Below are 17,900 nucleotides of genomic sequence, written 5' to 3' on the forward strand. Positions count from 1 at the left end.
TTTGATTTCCCTACTTTTATTTTTTTAATAAAGTTGTATTCTTGGAGACTGAAAAAAACCCTCACATTTTACTGGCTCTTACTGGAACATTTTTTAAGTGATACTGAAGCCTGCCAAAAAAATGGAGTTGTTAAAAATAGTCAGACATTTAAAAATATTGACTATTTCAATTTCAGGACAACTACTAAAATGCCAGCTTGAATGTTTACTGCACAGTCCAAAAGCAGCTGCTCTAAAAAATAAAACAGGGAGGGCTTCTGGGAAGTGGCTATGCCTGGAAACTGAATTCATTCTGAACACTAATAAAATCTGAAATGTTGCAGACCACCACACAGAGAAAGGTAACTTCTGATTTAGAAAGCTTTCTCAGCAGAGAAGACAGCAGAGCAATACTTAATTTGTAGAAACTGTAGAACAGCTGCTTGAATACATAGGTACATAACACCTGAGAGTTATTATTTTATAATATATCTCCAGTATAATTGCTATACAGAGTCACCCACAGAAAACTATTGTTTAAGATAACATTACACAGTCTCATTGAAGCCAACAAAAGCAGAACAACAGCCATGTCCTTAATTTACCTCTGCCTAGTGCTGCATTATGGGTGAAGAGTTTTCACAAATACAGGTTCAAGTCTTACCGGTTTAATTTTGAGACTGCAGAGAAAAAAATCTGAGACCACGGCATCTGTTATTTTCCCACGTTCCAGCTGCCCAAGATGAGACTTTACATACCATTTTCCAGCTCACAGTTTAATTAAAGTCCAAGGTAGGAGCTAGCAAGCACTGGCAGAGAGGGTGGGGGCACCAGCGGAGTGCTGACAGACCTGTAACCAAAGCGGCACTAGTGGGCGCAGCTATTACACTTTGTTCTTCCACTGGTTCCAACAAAAAAATAAAAGAAGGAACATTCTCTTTCATTCCTTACCCTTTCCTTTCAATAAAAGAGACTCTGCCTAAGAGGAAAACCTATCCTAAGCAGAGGCAGAAAGCTCAGCCAAAGCTTCACAACAGTGACTACTTCAAAATTCCTTCAGCAGTTTAGAAATCTTCTTTTCCACAAACACAGCAATATGAATAATGTTATCTCCAAAGCAGCTTTTCAATGATGATAAATTTCATAAAATTGCACTCCAATTTTCAGTTGAAAAACCCACACTCCATTGTTTTTCCTTTTCCCCACAGCAGTCCTCATTTGTCCATTCCACCTGTTACTTCTCATCTTTCACACAATGAGAATTGTGTGGGGTACACACTACTGATTTTCCATTTGTTTGCCTTATGCTTAATACGAAGGGGCCCTTGCTTTTAAGTTCTACCAAAACATAAATGCTTGAGAAAATGGAAAGTAAATTCCAAGTATTGTAAAGCCATTTTCCTTTACAACAACTCATATTCTAATATTGTGTGAATGCATATTGAACATCTAACATTGACAAAACCCCACACAATGCAGCTACAGCAAGATACAGCAAGATAAACTTACTGTGTTGATGTGTATCTCCATGTGGAGAACATTCAGAAAGCAACAATAACACCCTGAACAAAAAATTTCAGTCTTGCTGTTTAAAAAAAAAACTAAACCAAAACCAAAACCCAAACCAATAAGAAAAATTATATATATATATTTATATATATATATAAGTAAAATTACTCTCTGAACTGTATTGGAGCATGCTCAATCAAAATGCCTAAATATATGCAATTATTAAATTAGATTACTTCAATCACAAAATGTGGCAAGTATCAAGAAATAGTTTTCATGATGGCAGTGATTGCTGCAACAGCATCTATTTATACTATAAAGTAGACAACTCCTGTCCCAACCTATGCCTGCTGCACAGAAATCATACTGCTCTTCCCAGGGTTCTCCCTCCCCCAGTTGGGCATACTGGCACTACAAAGAGGGAATAAATTAATACGTTGAGATCAAGCACACCAGAGGTTTTCTGTCACGTCCCATCCAATTAAACGTTATCCCCACTATAAAGCTGTATCCCAGCACTGTGTACTTTATCTTGCCCTTAAGACTGTAAAACCTCTCCTGCAACTCCTCAGCCTTTTCAACGAGTTCACTTTCTCCTCACACTAAATACCCATTTGTCCCCTGCTTCCCCTATGTTACCTGATGTGGTGGTTTTAAAGTTTGGATAATGACGCTGTTACCTCTAAAACAAACTGCGAATGATAGGGAGTATCAAAACTAGGTCTGTATTTGAAAATAAAAAAGATAGAAAAATTAACAAAAATGTAACCAAATTGAAAATATAACTCAGAAAATAGAAGCCAAGCAGCTTATGGGGGCTGAGATTCAACGTACACTAAATATTTGGGAAATAAGAGAAAGCATACTCTGTGTTTTATTCATGGAAGTACACAGGACACTTAAGCCTTTTTACTATGTTAAATAGTATCTCATTGAAAGGGTTTCTACACATAATCTCAGAAAAAAACTATGAGTTTTCTGAATCCTACCCCTAACCTGTAAAAAGCACAAAGAAAACAAATCTTGCCTGTTCAAAGACGTGGTATGGCAGCTACAGAGGTCATCAACCTCACATCCCAGAAGACCACCCATGCAAAGGAGCGTATTTATCAATTCTTACATTAACAAATGCAATAAATGCCAGATTCACCCTTGATACTAGAAAAAATGCCACTGAAACATTTGACTACTGACCTTTCACAGCCATGAAATGTGACACAGATATATCTACTTGAGCATCCACAGCACCAGAACTTGCACTGCATCCCTGAGCCAGGACACAAATCACTGAAGTAGTACAGCTGGTATGCTGAATATCCCATTTGCTCCTGCCTGCACTTGAATGAAGTCATTGAAAGCCTCCTCGGAGGGGAAATGTGCCTCAGACTAATGCAGCAACCGATTGACAGTGGCGTGATTTCTATTATTACTCCATTATCACACTGGGATCTGTGCCTAAATGAGCATACTTCCTCCCTGATGCCATTTCCTTTTATCCTGGCTCTAGTCTAAAAGCGGATCAATGGTAGTAATATATATATGATGTCACTTCAATTTACAGCTACTGCCTCCCTGTCTCACATGCACAGATAGATCGATTCTTCCCAAAAATGGTTAAGAAATGCATGGGGAGACTCTTCTCCCAGAAAAGGGTTCTCTGCTATATTTGTCTGTGTAACCACAGCAAGCAACTGTTTACACTGAGCAAAAACAGGGGGGAAAGGAAAAAAAGTCACTACTGTGCACTGGAAAATGCTGGCTGAAATACAACACAAACAAGGCCCAAAACAGAATTAAAGTAATTTGACCTTTGAAAACTACACAGAAAAGTTTCAAGTTTCTAAGGCACAACGCATTTCTCCTGTATTTCTTTGGAAGAAGGTAGTATCGTCCCTCTCCAAAACATAAAGTCCCTTTTCATTTACATTTTTACAAGATTTTCCAAAGTCAAACCAAATTCCTTCCCACTCCTCTCTTAGGAAAGAAAGGGAAAAACTCCACCCCAGAGTTCAATAGTGAATGGTTCCCTTCAGATAGACTTTCCTCATTAATTGCAGATAAGAAAGCACTGCTCCTAGTCCAGGAGCCAGGATTTATAGGGCCAGGCCATCTCTGCGCCTATCGTCTGAACCAATCAAAAAAATCCTGAATGAATCTCATGTTATAAACTCTCCACAAAGACAATTTGCCTTGAGGGCTGTTTTCTGCAGGCTGCAATTAAACAAAAAACCTTTGTAGAACAAATCCGCCCCCTGCCCCTTCCTCAAACCATCCAGAAAATTGTTAGCTTGAAAATTCAAGAAAACACTATTTACTCAATAATTTCTTTAGACAGACTTTATCATTGTTTACCTCAAACAATATTCCTCAGATGCTGTTTTCATCTGCACAGTGACTTCTTTTAAATGAAAACAAGGCTTTTTATTTTTTTCCCCCTTCAGGGTCTAAAATGTACTCATATCAAGTAACATACAAATTCAATAAAAATGTCCACGCTAACAGCTGTTAACCAGCATACCGTGATACACTACTTACGAGAGCCTACCTCTGAAAGACCTAGTCTGCAGTTTGATTAATATGCAGGAAAAAAATAAGTAATCTGCAGCTGACAAAAAAAATGCTTTGAACTAGTTCACAAAACAAAACCCATCTATGCTAGAGGCTGACAAAATTTCAGAAGTGCGTTGTGAAGCAGACTGTTCTGTTTAACTTTGTTTGGGTCAGTTTGTTTACTACTTCCCTCTTGCTGAAAAATCAGCTCCCCTTTGAATGTTTATGAAAGATAACTAGACCTCACTATATTTAAAAGCAAAATAAATATCTCTCTATGTAACTCATTCTCATTTACTTATGAACTACACTCATATGAAATGTCTTCCCATTGTACGCAATTCATCGCAGTCTCTGCTGAGATGGTTCTTTCTGTGCTCAGCAATTAATTTTTCAGTATCTAGTTTAAAAACAAAAAAAACAGGAATTGTTCTGGGTTTTTATCATGGGAAAGAAATCTGTATGAACTTCAAAGTAAGTCTTTAAAAAGTCTTACTCTAAGAAGTAATGATCGCAACAAGTTCATCAGCATTTGATTTGTGTTACAGTTCAAAATACTGTTTCTGAGACACTTATGTCTGGTACCACTTGCTTCATACTAGTAGGACATAAAAATGTCAGTAAGAGCAATTTATTTAATAAACAACTGCACTTGCATTTAGTTCCCAGTTACTTTCTTCTTTGTAACATCAAAATTAAGGATTTCTTGTTTTTGGAAGCAGATCATCTATGTCAGAAATCATTTTAAGGTCACCACCTATTCAAATATAAAGGTTTGATTTATTCTGGCCACACATTTGAAAACATTGCTCGATGAAGGACACAAATCGCAAAGAACTGCACAAATTTACATGTGCACACCACTCAAACAACCTGACCTCCATTGACTTCTAACACTCCTTTTCAAATGCCAGCAGACATCAGAGCGCAACTGTCGATACACAAGCAATAAATGTTATGACACAGCTACAACTTAACGTGGGCTTCTGGAGGGTTCAAAAAGGTTTTGCACACATGTTTGATTTTAATTATAACTTAACCTGATATGTGCAAGACTAATGTGTCCATGAAGCAACAAACTTGGGAAACTTTTTCTAACTGAGCAATGTATTCAGCATTTTTGAAAGAGGAGATGGTGATTGGCAAGCACTTTACAAAGTGAGGCTGCATCTTTGTGGTGCCCTTCTCAAAACCTGTCCTAAATTAACATTGATTCGTCAAAGGAACATTTGCATAAACAATGCCATACTCCCCTAAATGTTACAGACACCCAATTGGGGCAGGCTCTTGGGACTACTTATGTGCTTAAACTTTGTCATCTTCATACAGTTTTTTTGTCCTGTTGCATTTAAATGCTATTTTGACACTGTACAAATCACATCATATTACTCACACCAAACTGTTTGGTACTTATGCATCAAACTTAGTGTTTGATTTTTGTAACACTGGAAAATATTTGTAGGGTGGCAGGAAGGAAAAGCAGACAGGAAACCTGTGGGTATATATGTTACAATACTGTGAGATGAGAATGCAAGGATTTAATTTTATCAATATTTTAAGATGACTTTCAATGTGGGAATTGGCAGCGTAAATGAAAGTTTAAAGCTGTTTCATGTTCTGTGTCTGATATTCTGGTTACACATTACCAGCAATGTTTTTAAAAGGACAGCCATTGCTACCAGTCCATAAACCAAATTCTTTTTTCTTAAGCTAGAGTACAAAATATTTTCCCATAATTGACTTAATGGAGAGAAGATCCACTTATGAAGAGATTCAGCATCTGCAATCTAATATAAATGCACTGAAATGTCAAAAATTATTAAACCTTTATGACCTAACCTACGGCTGAGCCAGCAAAATGAAAACCAGGTGGCTTCCACTACAGGTTCAGTCAAGTTATACAGTACTTTCCCTCAACCCTAGTTTTCTCAAAGAAATGTTTCACTATAACTTTACCCGCAAGCATAATAATTCCCTTTTAAGCATAATAGGCTACACATTGTCTATTCAATGCAGATTATCATCTCTGCCACTTACTAGTATGCTTCCAGCATGTGCTGCTCCTGGTTTCATATGAAATGGCCACAGCAAGAGAAAAGGGGATGCAAGAAGCCAGATTCCACATCTGAAACCATACTCCACAGGATCATTACTCAGACATATTGGTAACAGACAGCATTGCTCTGACACAAACTAAAGTTGAAACTGGCAACAGCAAGATCTTCAGTTACCCTTTCATTTGATCTCAGAAATCCTCAGCACTGGAGAGGTGATCAGAACGTCAGCCCTGTAGTTAGTGCTCTCCAACCATGTGACAGCAGCTGGCACTATGACCACCTTCTCATCTAACAGCAGACCCAACAGAGGCACTTCAGGTTCAGCAAACTGTTCATCCAGGTACAAAAACACAATTCCAAGGAGAACGCCAGCTTCATTTTCCAGACTATTGGACTACTACAAATTAAAGGACTCATACAGAAGACCAAAAGGTCTTAGTGAGCAACTGGTGGAAAGATTTCACACCCACATTGTAGCAGATGCTGAAATGGAAGTAATTGCCTCCTTATTTGTCCACCCAAAACACTCTAGGTCTCAGCTGCTCCAGGCTATGTGCTGATGCTGAGATCAATGGCAGTATAAACCAGCTCACCTTGAATGACATTCATCTAAATCCTCTGAAAACAGTCCAGGGAGTGTCCTCTGAGACATTAAAAGAAATTTGCAGACTACAGCAGACACTGAAAACCAGTGTCTCAGTGGCCAGTCTACAAGCTGTGAAACAGAGAGTTGAAGAATCATTATCACAGTATGCTAGCCACAACCATCAATGAGAGGTACCATCAGACAGATTTCCACTATTTTTCTGACTGTATGTACTAGAAAAACCTGAGAGCCAAAGAAGATTAACTGATTTTTCTAAGCTTTGCTGTGTTGCAAATTACCAGCCAAGTAACCTCATCACCCAGCACTGAAAAGTGCCAAATCCTAACTCTAGAAACCACCCTGGGCAGTTAAGCTACTTCTTCAGTCCAGAATCCTTGCAACATAACTAAGCAAGGGCTAGCTTGAAGAAATATCTTCTTTTTCCTTGAGAAATTGGCACATACATGGAAATTTCTGGAACGGGAATTTGTTCTACCTATGCCTACCAATGAACTATCCAGTGAATGCCCAGAGTTCATCTAGGATTGTTATCTTCAGGGACCATAGGAATTCACTATGAGTTTCTCAACTCTCTTATGGTGTGGTCAGGTCTTGGGGAGACCATGACTTGTTCACCAGAACAGGTTCCTTTCTGATAAATCAATCACAAAGGTATTATATCTGCCCCAAACAGTCATCATCATTCAGAGAAAGAAACTGAAGGAGAGAGATGAGAGGTTTTTCCTTCTCTAAATTTTCATCAGCCTGGCTGCTGCTGAGTAAAGTCATACAAATTCCACTTAGCTCATGGCTGCAGCATACACCACCACTTCACCAGGGAGGGCTGGCCAAGGTTCATCATAAAGCACTAACAATGTCGCAAACCTTCCCAGAGGAAAGGACTAAAGCAGAGATGGGAAAGTGCACTTCCATCACTTGACCCTTTACTCCTGGAAGTCACAGGAATCAACTCTCTTTTCTACCCTTGCAATTTCAGATCAACGGATGATGAGTGATTTCATGTATAATTATGTCAGTTGTCTTTTAACATTTATAGATTAACCGTATTTCCAGACCTCAGCTAGCAATACTTTCTTCTGACCTGAAACCTGGCTCTGACTCATTGTACATCCAACACAGCCTGTGCATACTTACAATAGTTTTTCCAACACACCATGTCCATTTGACCGTTCACTGGGGGGGGGGGTTGTTGTTGTTTTGGTTTTTTTTAAATTTCTTAAGAATACAACTGACAAGATTGAGTGGACTCAAGTTTCAGAAATAACCACATACCTTCAAGCAAGCCTTAATCACAGACAACCTTACAACAGATGTAACTGTAACAGATGAGATCTAAACCTAAGACTACATAGGTGATGCTGGGAACGTAGAAGAGCAGTAAGTAGAGTTTACAGTCATGAAAAAGTCTCCATTGACCAAAGATGCAGAGATACCAATCCACTACCATCTGCTTCTTGGATTCTTTGTTTTAACTGAGATTTCACAAAGGCCATGACTAAAAACCTCAGGTTGTCTGGGAGAACTCCTTCACTGCTGCTAAAAGTGATCCAATTCCACAGCCGCTGTTACTTCTCAGCCCAACTACCCCAGCGTCTCAAAATGAAGCCCCTGCCACTTCAGAAGATAACAGGTACTGAACACTGTACTGCAGCTCTAGCAACACAGGTTACCACACCCCTGTCATATTGGTCGTCTTGTTTCTACACTGGTTCCCACCAGAAACCCCTCTAGGCGAGCCACTGCAGCCTTTGCCAGTGGCACTAAGGCCACTTCCAACTGCTGACTGAGGATCGCAGGCGACAGCTGGGCTCCTCCTCCATTCCACAATTCTCCACTCAAAGCACACAGACTTCTTGAAAGGGAGCCTGACCTTTTTAATAGGTTGATTTAAAACTTGCACTGTGAACTAAGGACTGGTCACAAGCACCACCACCTTCCACTCCATCGCAAGTTTCGCAGTTTTGCCTGCTCTAGTACAAATACATAGCAGTATGTACTTAAGGGGTGGGGCGGGGGAGGGGGAAAGCAACCCTTTCTCCCTCCCAAGAAACCCTTTCTGAAACAAAACACTCCACGGCACACAGCTCTCTCCAGGGGTACAGGATGAGACAATGCACAACACATGACAGATGTTAGTTCATTGCTTAATGCACTTGTGGAAGCTACTCAGATTCTATGGCGATGAGTGTGGTATGGAACAGAACAAGCGTATCCCGTTACTTTTTATTCTTGATTTAAAAAATATGGATAAAGTTTTATTTAAAACTGTTGCGGAAAACAATTACCACTGGAAAAAAACCCAAGCTTTTAAAAGATCCGAGGACAAGTGGATGAGTGTTGCATGACACCCTTATTATGCCCAGTGCTATTTAAAAATATGTTATAGTTATTAGCAAGGATCTAGCTGCCAGATTTTCTCTTTCAAAATCCTTTATAGGCGCATTAAAACCAACCATAAAAATAAACCCAAGCTGAAACTTGCTGGAAATTAACTTTTCCAAACTGTAACTTACAGATTTTTAGCTTGAAGGAGTACAAGAAACTGAGTGGCTTGAGGCAGGATTTGCACACCATCAGTGTGCGTAGCATCAAGACTTCTTAAAAAACAAAGAAACAAAAAAAAACCCCAAAAAACCTAAAACAAAACAGGAAACCAAACCCTGGAAGTTAGTTGAAATACTAATGTTTTCAGAAGTAATTACCAGATAAAATGTGATAAGAGAAAAAGTGCTACATTCTGCTCATGTTTCTCAGATGAGACTTTGTGTAATGCCAAGGAAGATATGTGAATTATTAAAAGGGAGCAGGAGTTATTTTATCACATGTACTGACCACATAGAGGCACAACATTAATAATTACTTTTAGATCCAGATAACGGATTTGTTTCTTGACTCATAACTACAGCTTTGTGTGGGAACAACTCTATTCAATTTAATAGAATTACATCAAAGCACTAGCCTCTGAAGAGCTCTCTTGGAAAAGCAAAAATTAGTACTGTCTTGTCATTATAAAAGTATGTGCTGGTTTTATGACAACCCAAGTGACAGAAACAGACAAAAATATTTTAGACATATTAAGCAACTACAAGGTTGTTGAAAGGGTATGAATAAAATACACGATGTTTAAGGCACAAACTCCCTTAAAAATACATTCTCACAGTTGGGGTAGAACTAGAGGCTTTAAATATATTCATTTACTTTCAGTAGGAACAAGCATAATTTATTATGCTCATTTGTAATATTGGTATACACACATAAGCATACAAAGATATGCTCACATAACTCACTGAAAAGTTTTTACCTCTCTCCAAGCCCCTCTTTTTTAATAACAAGTCCTACAATTTGTTTAAAATTTTGGTGGTGGTGGTGCTGGGTTTGGTTTTTTATATATCTCTAAGGAATATTCAAATAGTTTATTAAAAGACCTTAATTTCATACCCCTCTCTCCATTAGGTTTATGCATCATATCCCAGAGTATGCGGAATCACTTAACATATTTATAAAATGCAGGTACTTGCAACTTCATTTCCAGAAGCAGGCACAATGATAAGTCTTCATGCCAAAACAGAAGAGGGTTCTAGGTTGTCCATTTTCAAACAGAGATTTTTCTGTGACGTTTTACATCAATCATTTACTACAAGCTTCATTTTTAAAGGTATTTCAAAATTTCCAATGCTTTACAAATGACTGAGGAAGCAAAGGGTAAAGCAGATGTTGCAGAAAACTAAAAATAAATCCTAAGCAAAAAGCCCCACTCTGAAGTCATTTATTTTTATTCTAGAAATGTGCCAATAAATTATTCAATTTAATGCCATTCATTTCCATACTATCTTCCCTCTAGTGAAAGGATCTAATGTGTGTAAAGCACAGAGCAGCCCATATCCCACTCCTGACCCATGCACTTTTGGGTTCCACTCCAGCCATTTCATGTCCTGCCTAACTCGGACCTTTTAACGTGGACCTGGAGGAACCGCTATGGGCCACAGTAGGACTTCCTGGTGAGCAGGCATCAAGCCAATCACTGCAATCAATTGCAGGGGAGCCTATCATTTACAAAACAGTGGTTATTTATGTCTAAGGCTGCCTGCTTCTTAACTTCTCTCTCTTTGGGAAAGGAGGGAGAGGAAAAAATATTGATCTCCAGGAAAGATATGAAGAAAATTAGCTGTCCTATGGCCTCATTCCATCCTTCTTATGGAAGGAGAGCTCCCACTAACTTGAAGGGAATATTTACTTGCATAAGGAGAACAAGACCGGCACTTAATCACTGAAGTTACATACAAATGTTAAAACAATCAAGCAGATAATTCCAGGGAGCAGTGGCCTGACTGTGCAGCAGTAGAGTTTTATTTATATACAAATGGTTGGACAACCACTAAGCACTAAGTACAGTGCTTTGACAGTAATTCATAATGTTATCTACTAATGGGAATTGTTGACTGACAGCTTTAGCAAGAACCTACAGTGCTGTACACAGTGACAGCACCAAGTTATTTACATGAAAAGTTTAAACGGTGCAATCCCACAGCTAATTTAAGAAATTGCTTGGTAACATGATCATTTAAACCTAATTTAAGATAAGTAATGAATGCTTTTGAACACTGAAATGCAACCCATTCCAAAACGCAAGCAAAATATCTGTTTAGCTCTTGCTCTTAAGAAGCAAAGGCAAGTGCCCACTCCATCAGCATTTTCTGTCTAGCAAAATCAATCTTTAGAAGTTTAATTTCAGATATGTGTATGCTGCTGTAGCTAAAATGGACCTGAAGTTTCCATTATAAACTGCAATCCCCAGGTGTTTATAACGTAACTATAAAAACTCCCTCCAGCAAGAAGCTTGGCATTAAAGTTCTCAGTCTATAAAAGATTTTAAAAAGATTACTTTCACTATTGTTATTCCACATAAAATATCCAAGGCAGTTTACTGATTTAAGGCACGTGTCTATCACCAAACTCCTACTTTTTAGAAATAAAAACTCAACAACCGATTACACTAGGATGAGTTAATGACATTTGCAATTCTTTGAAATTAGGACAGCTACAGTAACAAACAGCAAATAGCTATGGCTACTTTAATGAGTAAATATTTTCCACTGGCAAAATTAGCCCTTCATAGCTCCATCTTAAATAACAGGAAATGATAGCACTTTTTTTCTTTTCTTTCAAACTAGGCAGTAGAGATTTAATTTGCTATGTGGTTTTTACCCCATGTTTGAAAGCAATCCCCTGAATATGTCTCTCAAAATCTGGGCCACGTCATCACCTACCCCAGCAAAACCCCAAGACAACCGCAGTTTATGGGCAGAACCATGCGAACACTTAGGTGTAATTAACTTGGCATGCATGAGTACCTCCACTGGAAGGAACAGCAGCCTACACTGCTCACAAGTTTACAGCATCGGGCCCTCTTTAAGTGTCCCTTTTAAAAGGATATTACAGCGTTTAATAAATAAATAACAAAGTTACACTGTAGAATTTGGCAGCAACAGTACGGTTATTGTTTTTTCAAACTAGCTCAAAACATGAGGTTTCTATATTATACAGACTCATAGAGCCATTTCTATTATATGCTGCTTATTATCTGCAGAATCTAATAACTCATTAATCTGTAGACAACTTTAGCCAGTCCAGTCTGAAAATACAATGAAACAAACAACATATTCTTGGAAATTTAACACGCCTCACTACCCCCTTATTTTTAAACACAGACATCTTAGCCACAACAGTACGTCAGTTTTTAAAGCAGTTTCTGTGCACCACTGACTTCAGCCTGGGAACCTGCTGCAGCACTGACTTGCAGATGTATATATACCCACAAGTCCTAGAAAGCTGGGAACTGAAGCACTCAGCATTTCTGGAAATTAAGGAAGCCACAACCATAGTGTGTACATTTTCATGGCCCAGGCAAAGCAGGCACTGAGATCTCCTGTTTCTTTTCTGTTTTGCTGGCAATCTTAGAGATATTTCCCCATAGATTGTTAAGAGGGCAAATTCCTGCCCACAGTCAGCTTAGCTATGAATCTGTGTATCTGTCTTCATTTTGCCAATTATGTTAGTCTGAATTCCAGAGAGGTGAAAACTTTACTTTAGAGAAGGAAAAACATGTTAACAAGCCTTAGATTTCACCATTAAAAAAAATGTAATCTTGAAAAAACACCTGAACAGACACGGGAATCTGATTACATGGGTATTAGATTCCCCCCCCCCCCCGTAAACTGTTCCTGAAGAAGTTGCATGTATTTCATGTACCCCTAAAGTCACAGATCAGACGCCAGCTGTACTGTCCCAGTCTGGCACGGGCAGGTAAAACACTCTCAGCTAAGTATCACCGTTTCAACGTTATGACTGAACTCAGCAACAGACAGCGATTTTCTTTCACAAACACCCCTAAAAAAGGTGATTAATGATAAATCTAAGCTCTTAACCACTACTAAGTGCAAATGGGCAATAGAGGCAGAAGGTGATATGAAAGGAATTTCACCAATATTCAAAACAAGCACCGTAACCAGTAACAGCTGAATTACTCCAAGAACTGGTAAGGGACATGACAAAAGAAATGCAGTATTGCTGTGAAAAGGCCAAAAGACAAGGGTATACTTACTGAAAATGCAATTTCAGTTCCACTCAGTTGGCGAGAGCACAAAGTCCTTTAACCTGATTATACCTTTACTGTGGTGCCTCTATAATATTCGTCTTCTCTTCAGACTAAATACACAAGCTCTTCTTCTTAATCTAAATCCAATCACAAACCAGTCTTGGACATGCTCCACCCTTGCAATTACATATTGCTCTCCGTGCTCATATTCCACCTCTTTCCTTCCCTCCTCCTTTTCTTACTGTAACTCTTTTTATTCAACGCTCTTCTGGGAGCATTATCTCTCATCTAATAATTGCATTAACTAGAAATTTTAATTTTGGCATTTAAACAACATGAAACGAGTTTTGACAAATCTTTAAATTCCAGGGGCAATAACAACATAAAATTAAAGCCCTTTTCTCATCTGCCCCCGGACAGATATGAATTTCTAAAAGACAAAAACAGAAGCAGAAATGTTACCCTCTTGCCTTCTGTAACAAGATGAGAGCATCCATTACCGTTAAGAGCCCTGTTGATTTCAGGTGTTAGTGCACTGACTTCAAGGAAATACAAGCAATAAACATATTCTTTTGCTTTAAGAGGTGAAATACCAAGTAGGTGCACTGAGGTTTGCAATTTTAATGTAAATAAAAGCAATAAAAGGAAAAAGTAACAGTCTATTGAAATTGTTGTTTCTGTTAATTATGAATACTATATCACTAGCATGCTTACAGTAAATCATAAGTGCTGGTCTGCATGATTTCACAATGCCAATCTCAACTTATAGCGAATCTGGTTGGAATAAATAAATAAAGCAATGGTATTTCAGCAGGTCTGTGTCACTAACAAAGCCAGTGTAAAGAAGCAGCCTTTCCATTACATACTGCCCTTCTGTATTAATCTTTGTGGTCAAAAAAATAGTTTGTCCAAATAGAAATGAAGTGTTTACACTGCTGATTAGTTCTGAATGTTTTGCATGGAGCAAAATAGTAAGGCTCGGTGCCTTTCTGAGAGGTATCTCAAGGGAAAGAACAGGAAAGTGACAACAAAGACATATTCTGATATAACAGCACGCAATTTTTTCACAAAGCTGCCCAAGTCCATACGGTGCTGAGGACTGGTTTTCTCTGCAAAATGCGTTCCCCCTTTTTCAAACCCCTTGGGATCTTTGACTGTATAGTTTGAACTGACTTGAAAAGCAAAGTTGGGTGGGAGGGGGAGGGACAGGGACAAAACCCCAAACTGTTGTGACTGGCTTTTTCAGCATTTACATGGCTAAATTTGTATCGTCAAGGCAATTAGAGCTTATTGGACTGAACACTGAAAATCACTGACTTACGTTTAGCAACCCTGCAAAATGACAACATTTGCTGCACACAATAAGAAAACCAAATTAAGGGCCTCTCAATGTATACAATACCTCCTTCCTTCATGTATTTATTTATTAAAGCTCATGTTTCCAGTTCCACCAGTAAGTGCTCTCTGTGTAGGCCAGTGGTACCGTAGTGATATACGCATGCCCCATATATATCATAACACAGCTCTAAACTGCACGGGCAGACAGCAAGAGGGCTTAGTTTAATCTAGATTTTGGGTATGTAAAATTGCAGAAGACCGAATGGAAGCTGGCGAGTCAGGCTGCTGAGACCTCAAAATCATGGGAAAACAGACTGCTGGCTTTTAGCCAGCTATTTCTTGAATGCTTCTCCCCCTTTCCACTTATACCTGCTACTCTTTAGAGCAGTAAACCAAATGTTGTTGTCTGTTTTTTAAAAATGGGTTGCACGTTATCTGTAAATGAAAAATATTAACTCCATTTTTCTGTACTTATTATGTATACCTTGGGTTTTTTTCAGTTCTTGGTGACTGGATTTTCCTCTGTTTTTGGAATGTTTACTTAATGTTTGACACCTTACTGTTTCCACCTGACAGTCAGCTTCTCTAGTTGTTTTTGGGTTTTTTTTTGTTTTCTTTTTGGTTTTTAAATTATTCACACAGCAACAGGGAAGAGGAAAAAACCCAACCCAATAATAAGTTTTAAAAAACCCTCTCCAGAAAACTGAATTGTAAAACCACAAAATCTGGCAGACTGACAAAGCAGGGGCGGACTTTACATATTTTTAACTAACATTTTGAAGCTGACTAGATTTCAAGTTGAGCATTTAAAAAACAGAAACGAAAATGAACATACTTTGCTCGATCGAAAGAGAGGGCTTTGACAGGGAATAGAAGGGAACAAAGAAGCATGCTTGTATTATGAAATCCAACAGAAGGCAAGAAAATGCTGAAAAAAAAAAATTCCATTGATAGGATGACATTTTCTTCCCACAGAAGCTTTACACATTCCACCCTTTCACCACTTTTCAAAGCCTCCATATTTTCTTCCAATATTTCAAGATAACTGAAGTTGAAACTCTCTCTTGCTTCTCGTTTTCCCACATTTCTGTATTTGACACTTGATTAGGACTGTGCACTTCCCCAAGGAGACTATTGCCAGAACGTCGCATGTGGAGGGTGAGGGCTGAGCTGAAACGCTGCAAAACAAACTGCAGCCATGAAGTGGCTACATGTGCACAGACAAGGCCACCCTCGCCAGCAGCAAGCGGGAGGCACCACGTGCCCCTGGTACGAGGGACACACAGGACACTTCAGGCACAGAAAACAGTTCTACTTCGTTTTCAAAAGCCTTTTCTAAGCTACTTCTGTGCAACTCTCCTGAGCTCCGTCTAAAGGCTTTCTGTGGTGCTATTTTTGTAAGGGAGACAGCCAAACATACCCGGAAATCAGGAAACACTACAAATAAATTTTTGCTATTTGTGGCTGAAACAACCGAATTCAGTAATACACAGTCCAAGGCAGAATAATCACCCACTGCGTGATGCTACCTAGCACCTACAGAAGGATTTTTACAAACTGTATTTTGCTGTTTCTCATTTTCTACCACATTTTCATTTCTAGGTTTTAATGCAAAGCAAATATAAAAGTAATTAAATGGCTATAAACAGAAGTAAAAATCGCTGTATTTTGTGCAATTACTATGAAAAATGCACATAATTCTATTGCTCATACAAAATATCTTTAGTACTCCACAATTAACTTGTATTTGAAGCAATGCTCAAAGCTGTGCTTAAAGTACCTTATTATGAAAGGCAGATAAAAATAGTCTTGACTGAAGTGGAATCACTAGTCAATGTAAAGTAAAAAGAAAAAAATACTGGAAGGAAAGTCAAGCGTGAAGACACCAGGTTCAGATCAAAGATCTGTATTTTTCCACATCAAATCTGACATATTTTTTCCAGCTGTATTAGCTTACCATATGTATTTCATATTTAAATTATACAATGTGACACTCCAATAAACATAATAGGTAAACATCACAGGCACTTTAGCTTAGCATAAGAGAGCTTGGCCATATATTTAAGATGACTTGCATGTTCCTGATACACTGCTACTGTGAAAAAAGTCCTACTGTGAATAACTATAAATCAATTTTCCCCAATTATACAAATCAGCAAATAAATGGAAAAACTAATCTGCAGCACATTTTTAAATACAGATTTCGTTACAACTTGAATGGAACAATGAGGGAAGTTACTGTTCAGATAAACCTTATACACATTTTTTGCAAATTTGCACCTTCATCACAACTTGCAAATAAAACTGTGCTTTGCAGAGCAAATTAGTAGGTCCTGATGTAAAATGCATATAGTTTTGCAATACTTTTCTGACAGGTGTGCGTAGAAAAATATGCATTTACTGGGAAAAATATAAATTTCATACAAACCCTTTAAGAACAACACAAGGCAACATTTAAAACTTAATACATTGAATGGATTCTTGCAATAGGTTATGAATGCTGACAGAGCTAACTTAAGGCTAAAATTTTTGAAGAGGACCTCAGAGAACCATCTTGTAACAACATTGTTAAAGAAACAAAAATAAAAAAAGAAGACACAATCAAGTTATTTCTGATAATATTAAAATCAAACAAGTTTGGGTAGTGGACATTAATAGTCACTTTGTTTTTCGTTATGCTGCATGGGCTATCTACCACCTAAGAGACTTGCGCGTGCTTTTTACAAAGTAAGGAATCTGAGTTGCAACTGCTTTGCATTAGATTTATATGTTAAGCATGTAAGACGTAATGAACTTGATTTTGCAGCAGTACCTGTTGAGACAAAATTCCCATAGATTTCAGTGAAACTCATTTACATAAGGATTGTAGGGTGGGGCACACAGCGCTTTCTGAGTAATCATTTTAACATACACACACTATGGTAATTTAAATTTGACATTTTATATTCTTTGGTTAGCTTTAAAGTTTCAGTGCTAAGCCAAAACATGTAAACATTAAAGAGCATAACATAAAACAAAATGCTGTTGGCAACAGCCTTGCTCAAATCTAGCAGAGGTTGAAGTCAACACATAACATACTCCTAATGACCTTGTTCACAGCTTTTATGTTGAGGACACCTGCACTCTGTGTCCGTTCTTATTTAGGGAGCTCATAAATACTGATATGGATCAAACTAATTTAAGATAGGGGGAAAAAGGTTTCAAAATTATATATGTGTGCAGAGCAGTATAAAATCATGCCAGCCTACATGCTTATAAAATGATG

At 38.2% G+C, this 17,900-nt stretch overlaps 1 protein-coding gene across 17 annotated transcripts in view; it reads right to left on the reverse strand.

The window, feature by feature from the left end:
• The window catches only part of AOPEP (aminopeptidase O (putative)), a 199,535-nt gene that overhangs the window by 26,612 nt on the left and 155,023 nt on the right, over window positions 1–17,900 (reverse strand). The gene's annotated exons all lie outside the window — the stretch shown is intronic.

This window comes from Phalacrocorax aristotelis, chromosome Z (assembly GCF_949628215.1).
Source record: "Phalacrocorax aristotelis chromosome Z, bGulAri2.1, whole genome shotgun sequence".
Classification (NCBI taxonomy): Eukaryota; Metazoa; Chordata; class Aves; order Suliformes; family Phalacrocoracidae; genus Phalacrocorax; species Phalacrocorax aristotelis.